Source organism: Erinaceus europaeus, chromosome 18, assembly GCF_950295315.1.
Source record: "Erinaceus europaeus chromosome 18, mEriEur2.1, whole genome shotgun sequence".
Taxonomy (NCBI): domain Eukaryota; kingdom Metazoa; phylum Chordata; class Mammalia; order Eulipotyphla; family Erinaceidae; genus Erinaceus; species Erinaceus europaeus.
This window is the reverse complement of record NC_080179.1, coordinates 26,254,821-26,261,757: the sequence shown is the minus strand read 5'-3', so window position 1 is coordinate 26,261,757 and position 6,937 is coordinate 26,254,821. Positions and strand designations below refer to the sequence as shown.

General features: G+C 38.3%; 1 pseudogene; it reads left to right on the top strand.

Moving 5' to 3' along the window:
* The first annotated feature begins 257 nt into the window (after window positions 1-257).
* On the top strand, window positions 258-364 carry LOC132534537 (small nucleolar RNA SNORA44; annotated as a pseudogene).
* The last annotated feature ends 6,573 nt before the right edge of the window (window positions 365-6,937 follow it).

Sequence of the window (6,937 nt, the reverse complement as noted above, 5' to 3'; positions counted from 1 at the left end):
ACAAAAAATTGTTTTTAAGGGATAGGGAGATAGTGTAATGGTTACTCAAAAAAAAAAAAAAGAAAGAAAGAAAGAAAGAAAAGAAAAATAAAACCTTTTGTGCGGCATCTCTTTCTCCCCCTCTACTCTCATAAAATCAATATTTTAAAACAATTTATAAGGTAGCATAATGGTCATGCAAAATACTTTTATGTCTGAGGCTTCAAGGTCCCAGGTTCAATCTCCAGTACCACCATAAACCACAGCTGAGCAGTTAAAAAAATAATCATCATGGTAGTAACCATGAGGCAAGAATAATGCAGAAAGACTTTGACAGCACAGCTCAGCATAATACCTGAAGCTGCCACTAATCTTTCCTGTATTTCAGAACCTAAGCTAGAAGCCTTTCATCTAAGCTTTCACTTATTTTGGTTAGAATGTCTATACTGGATGACATTTTTAAAAAATATTTATATTTATTTATTTATTCCCTTTTGTTGCCCTTGTTTTTATTGTTGTAGTTATTATTGTTTTTGTTGTTGGATAGGACAGAGAGAAATGGAGAGAGGAGAGGAAGACAGAGAGGAGGAGAGAGAAAGATAGACACCTGCAGAACTGCTTCACCGCCTGTGAAGTGACTCCCCTGCAGGTGGGGAGCTGGGACTCGAACCGGGATCCTTATGCCGGTCCTTGTGCTTTGCGCCACCTGCGCTTAACCCGCTGCGCTACAGCCTGACTCCCTGGATGACATTTTTAACTTCACTTCAGCAGGATTCTTGGCAGCATCAGATACTGAAGATTCTGCAGAGACTAGTTTGCTGCTGGAGCTTTGCTATATAGTAAGATCTGTTACCTGTAAAGGTATCTTCATCTGCTGTTCTGAATCTGAATTGTTGGCAGAATCAAGAGGAAGAACCAAGCTGAGAGACAAGAATCTTTGATTGTGAATTTTTTTTAATTAATGCTGGAACCTGGAAGAAAAAAAATATATAATGACCAATAAAAGAATTTAGAAGTGTGGTAAAGGGTGCAGTGGCCAGAGCTCTGGGTGTAAAATAAATTTGAGGTTTTAAGTTTGATCTCAAGAATCACATATGACAAAGTAATGATATGGTCATTTTCTGGAGTTCATTAAAATAAAATAATAAAAGTTTTATTTAGTGCCACCAGGGTTATCACTGGAGATGCGTTCCTGCATGACAAATCCACTGCTCCTGGTGGCCATTTTTTTTTCTTTCCCTCTCCTTCTCTCCCTCCCTTCACTTCTCTCTTCCTTCCTTTAATAGAACAGAGAGGAATTGTGATTGGAGGGAGAGATATAGAGGGAGAACCTCTCCCACCCCCTTACCCCCATCCCCCGCCTGTAGGTAAGGTGCTGGGACTCAAACCTGGGTCCTTGCATATGGTAACATTTGTGCTCAACTTGGTGCATCACCTGGCCTCAGTTAATACAACTTTTAAAAAATGATTATGATGGGGGGGTGGGCAGTAGTGCATTGGGTTAAGCTCACATGGCCCAAAGCGTAAGGACTGGCATAAGGATCCTGGTTCAAGCCCCCAGCTCTCCAAATGCAGAGAGGTGGCTTCACAAGTGGTGAAGCAGATCTACAAGTGTCTATCTTTCCCCCTCTCTGTCTTCCCCTCCTCTCTCGATTTCTCTGTCCTATCCAACAACAATAGCAGCAATAATAATAACAACAACAGCAATAACAACAGCAAAAACGGAAAAAATGGCCACCAGGAGCAGTAGATTCGTGGTGCAGGCACTGAGCCCAGCAATAACCCTGGAGTAAATAATAATAATAATAATAATAGAGCTAGGTGGTGGTGTGCCAGGCTAGCTTCGCAGGTGGGAGACAGACGACCAGGGACTCATGCCTGAGCTGGAAACGCAATTCAATCTTTATTGATGAGCTAAAATGCAGTGCAATCAATCTCATCTCTCTTCATTAGAAAATCCTGTCCTTTATATCTTCTGAGGCAAAAATGTCAGGTCAGAAGAGGAAGTATGTAGGATAGGGGGTGGGGAGAAGGAAAAAGCACTGGAGGAAGTATCAAGCTTCCATCTAACCAGTGGGGATTAAACTAATGCCCTGTAGGCAGGACAGTTCTCAGGTAAAGCAGTGATTATGTGAATAGACCACAGTGTTAAGCAATGCAAGGGAACCTAACGTGAAGATCAAAACACAAGGGATCTTAGAAGCAGAATTAGAAGCAGACCAACAGTGGTGCACCCAGTACAGCATGTATGTTACAGCATGCAAGGACCTGGGTTCAAGCCCTTGGTCCCTACCTGCAGGAGGAAAGCTTCACAGGAGTGATGAAGTGGGGCTGCAGTGCTCTCTCTGTCTCTATCCATATCGCTCTCTTCCCTCTCAACTTCTTGCTGTCTGTATACAAAACAAATAAATAAAACTTAAAATCATAATTAATTGTGAAAATTGAAGTATTTTTTTGGTCTGAGTGTGCCTGCTAAAAGTTTGCATTTTTTTCCTCTGAGGGACTTACAGAAAAATAAGGATAATCTAAGAAGTTTGACACATACCTTCCGCACACACACACACCAAACTGAATGCTGTGGGGGAGAGGGTAGAGAATGGGGCAAACAAATACATTATGTATACTTTTATCCTTTAACTTAAATAGTGGCTATCAGAGCAAAGAAAAAGTAAGATGGGGGCGAGAGGTAGTGCAGCGGGTTAAGCGCACATGGCGCAAAAGGACTTGCTCTAGGATCCCAGCTCCAGCCCCATGCTCCCCACCTGCAGGGGAGTTGCTTCACAAGCAGTGAAGAAGGTCCATACTTCCAGCTTGGCTCTCTCCTTCTTTACTGGGGCGGGGCTCTGGGAAAGCTGGGCTCCAGGACACATTGGTGGGGTCCTCTGCCCAGAGAGGTCCTGTTGGCAACATGGTAGCATCTGGAACCTGGTGGTTGAAAAAAGAGTTAATATATAAAGCTGAACAAGTTGTTGCCTAATCATGAACCTAAAGGCTGGAATAGTGCAGATGGAGATTTGGGGTCTCTGTTTTGTAGATAGCTAGAAGGCATATTTTAGTTATAGCCCAAAGGGCCCATGACTATACTAGTTTCTTTTTTTTTTATTTGTTCTTTTTAAAAATCATTTTATTGGAGGGCATTATAGTTTATAGTGCAGTTGTTAATAGATGGGTAGAATTTCTTATTTCCCTCTAACAGTTGTCTTATTCTCACACCCCAACTTAGGTGCTTTTCTACCTCATGTACTGGGACATCTATGCCTTCTCCACCCCACCCTATCCCCTTCACTCCTGTGCCCTTTGCTTTATTGTGGTACAATACACCCAGTCCCAGTTCCATCTGGTATTTTTCCTTCATTTTCTTATTTCTTAAGTTCCCCTATAAGTGAGATCATTTGGTATTCATCCTTCACTTTTTGGTTTATCTCACAATACCTTCAAGATTCAGCCAACAAGGCAAAGTAAATGACTTCATCATTTTAACTGCTGATTCTAGATAAATTTTGGTTTTATTCAATTCTATTAAGGAAAGTTGGTAAGGGGGAAGGGGATGCTGGGTGGTGGTGCACCCAGTTAAGCACATGTATTACCTTGAATAAGGACCCGGGTTCAAACCCAGGTTCCCCATCCTCAAGAAGGATGCTTCCTGAGTGGTGAAGCAGGTGTCTGTCTTTCCCTCTTCCTCTTTCTCTCTCCCTCCTATCGCTCAGTTTCTCTCTGTCCTGTCCAATAGATACGAAGAAAGAAGAAGAAAAAGAGGAGGATGAAAATAGCTATTGGGAGTGCTATAACCCTGGTGGCAATAAAAAAAAAAGTTGGTGGGACTTTGATAGCGATTGCATTAAATGTGTATATAGCAGGATCATTATTTTGATAATATTAATTCTTCTAATCTATAAGTAAGGTATTTCTTCATTTCTTTTTCTATTTCCTTGAATGATGACTTATACATTTCAGGGTACAAGTCTTTCACTTCCTTTTTAAATTTATTCCTAGATACTTTTTTTGTTACTATAGTATATGGAATTGATTTCTGGATTTCTTCTAGAGAGAGAGAGGGAAGGAGAGAAAGAGAGACCAGAGTGTCACTGGATTCTGACACATGCATATGGAGAGAGAAATTGGAACTCAGACTTAAGGAGTCTGTTTTGAGAGTCAGATTCATAGTCCAGTTTCAGGCTCGAGAGTGTCCCCAAGTCCCATATGTCTTTTTCAATGAAGTGTTATCTTTTCAACTCTTTTGCGTACGCAGAGTATTAAAATATAAAAAATCCTAAGTATTTGTTGAACATGTGCAAATTGAAAAATGCAGCTCATCAAAGGATTGAAGTTAAATGGGTTACTGGCCAAATTATGAAAGAAAAGATAAAGCTAATTCAGATAAATTTAAAGGCAATTATATATTTCTTCTGTCTGCAAGATGTGAACTCCCCCTGCTCAAGCATCATGCTCAGTCACCTAAGTACTTAATAGCAGATTAGAAATCACATTTTCAGAACTGGCGTATTGCACCAAAGTAAAAGACTCTGGGGTGGGTGGGTGGGGAGAATATAGGTCCATGAAGGATGATAAATGACATAGCGGGGGTTGTATTGTTAAATGGGAAACTGGGGAATGTTATGCATGTACAAACTATTGTATTTACTATTGAATGTAAAACATTAATTCCCCAATAAAAAATAAAATAAATAAAATAAAATATAATATAATAATAATAATAGTAAAAAAAAAAGAAATAAATCACATTTTCCTTCTCGATTTATTTCCTTGTGTTCAAATCAGTATAGATTTAGATTGATATTTTAATGTCAATTCAATATATGTAATACCCAGTCACTGATTTGTCATAGTTGTTTGTTCATGTTCACCAGTATAAACTTAGCTATAGGATAAAGCTTCACCATTAGAGCACATAGATTATAATGCATGAGGCCCTGGGTTCAAACTGCCTGTCCTCACCTGCAGGGGGAAAGCTTCACAAGCAGTGGGACATTGCTACAGGTGTCTCACAGTCTCTCTTACTATATCTCTCTTTTTCTCATTCAATCAAAAGAAAATAAAAACAATTTTTGAAAAAAACGTAACCATTATTAAAAATGTGTATTCCATTCATGGAAATGTGTACCGAGTTAATTTACTTTAAAATAATCCTTAAATCAGTGCTTATTTGGGACGGTTATCCTATGTGTTAATAATTTAAGGATTAGTTAACTCAAAGGTAAACTTCCTAGAAAAAAAAAAAGTGATTTTTTTTTTTACACCTCCTGGGTCTTGGTGCCAGTAGCATGAATCCACTACTCCTGGTGGCCATTTTTTCCATTTTATTGGATAGGACTGAGAGAAATTGAGAGGGTGAGGAAAGATAGTGAGAGAGAAAGAAACACCCGCAGACCTGCTTCACTGCTTGTGAAGCTTTCCCCCTAAAGGTGGAGAGACCAGGGGCTCAAACCCAGGTCCTTGTGCTTAGTACTGTGTACTTAACAGGTGCACCACTACCTGGCCCCATAATCTGTATTCTGGATTTGAATCCTGTAATTACATTGAACTCTAATTCAAATCAATTATACGTGTGTGTGTGCACAGCTAACTGCTAGATAAGGATACTCCCATTGCAGATCACAGGGCATCAAATAACCAGTGAGAAATAATTCAATAAGAGTTCCTGCTTTCTACTCACAGAAGTTCAGATAAAAATTACGTGAGGAAATACTCTATTTAGGCAAGGAAGTACAGGAAATATAACATCATAATGAATCTCAGATGTCATAGAAAAAAAATCTTTTATATGCCTCAACTGATTTGGCCATTTTTATATGTGTTCATATGTTTCATTTATTTTATTGCTTTAATTAATTTTATTTTATTAGTGATTTAATGATGGTTTACAAGATCATAAAATTACAAGAATATAGTTCCACATTGCACCCACCACCACAAATTAGAATTCCAAAGCTATATACGGGTTTTTAGGTAAATGGACAAACTCAGGTTTGAATATTTCCAAAGTTCATTCTCTGTCCAATACATCATTGCAAAAATAAACAAAATGTCTCATGAAATCCAGAAGAATGAATGATTTAATATTTATGAAGACTTGTGAAAATTCATAAGCATAATTGATTTTCACTTAGTAACACCCTATAAAATTATAAATAGACAAATATATATAAATACAGATAATTATAGAAATAATAGTCAACTTATGTTTGTGGCCTTGGAGAACTACCAATGGAGGGTATAGGGACACAGATTTCTGGTATTGGAGACAGTGCAGAATTATACCCCTGCCATCTCATAATTTTGTAAATCAATATTAAATCACTAATAATAATTTTTTAATTGCACAGTTCATGATAGTGACCCCAGTAATAAAGCTCAGCTAGTTTGTACTTTAAGCACATAGTCTACTAGCTTATAGTTCTTAAATTATCCAAGATTAACTTCTAATGGATAGTTCATCCTTATTGATTGACAAAGAGACTCATGCCTTCCCCACAAAATAGAAGTTTTCCTGTCAAGGCATTTGAATATTCTGGTAGACTTCTTCTACTTCTCAGAATGGAAAGGTTATATATACACACATTATATAGGTTATATATACACACACACATTTAATAAACAGTGAACTCAGTACATTTAAACTATAAGTTTTTATGTTAATCATCATTCTACAATAGCCATTCTTTTGCTTTATGAGCCGAACTTTTTTGTTTTCTTTGCTTTATATGGCCTTAAGTCCATCCATTTTCACTGCTCCCCAGAGCCTCCTCCCCTACACCTTTTTTTTTTTAAATTTTAGTTTAAAAACAGTGTAAGAGACAGAGTGAGGAGATATACTACACAACATCACTGTTCAGGAAACTTACCCTAAGGCCATACTTGATGCACTTATGTGGTTTGGTGGGGGTGGGGAGTTAAGAGAGCTTCAGAACTAAGTCCTCAAACCCAGGTGCCCTAGACT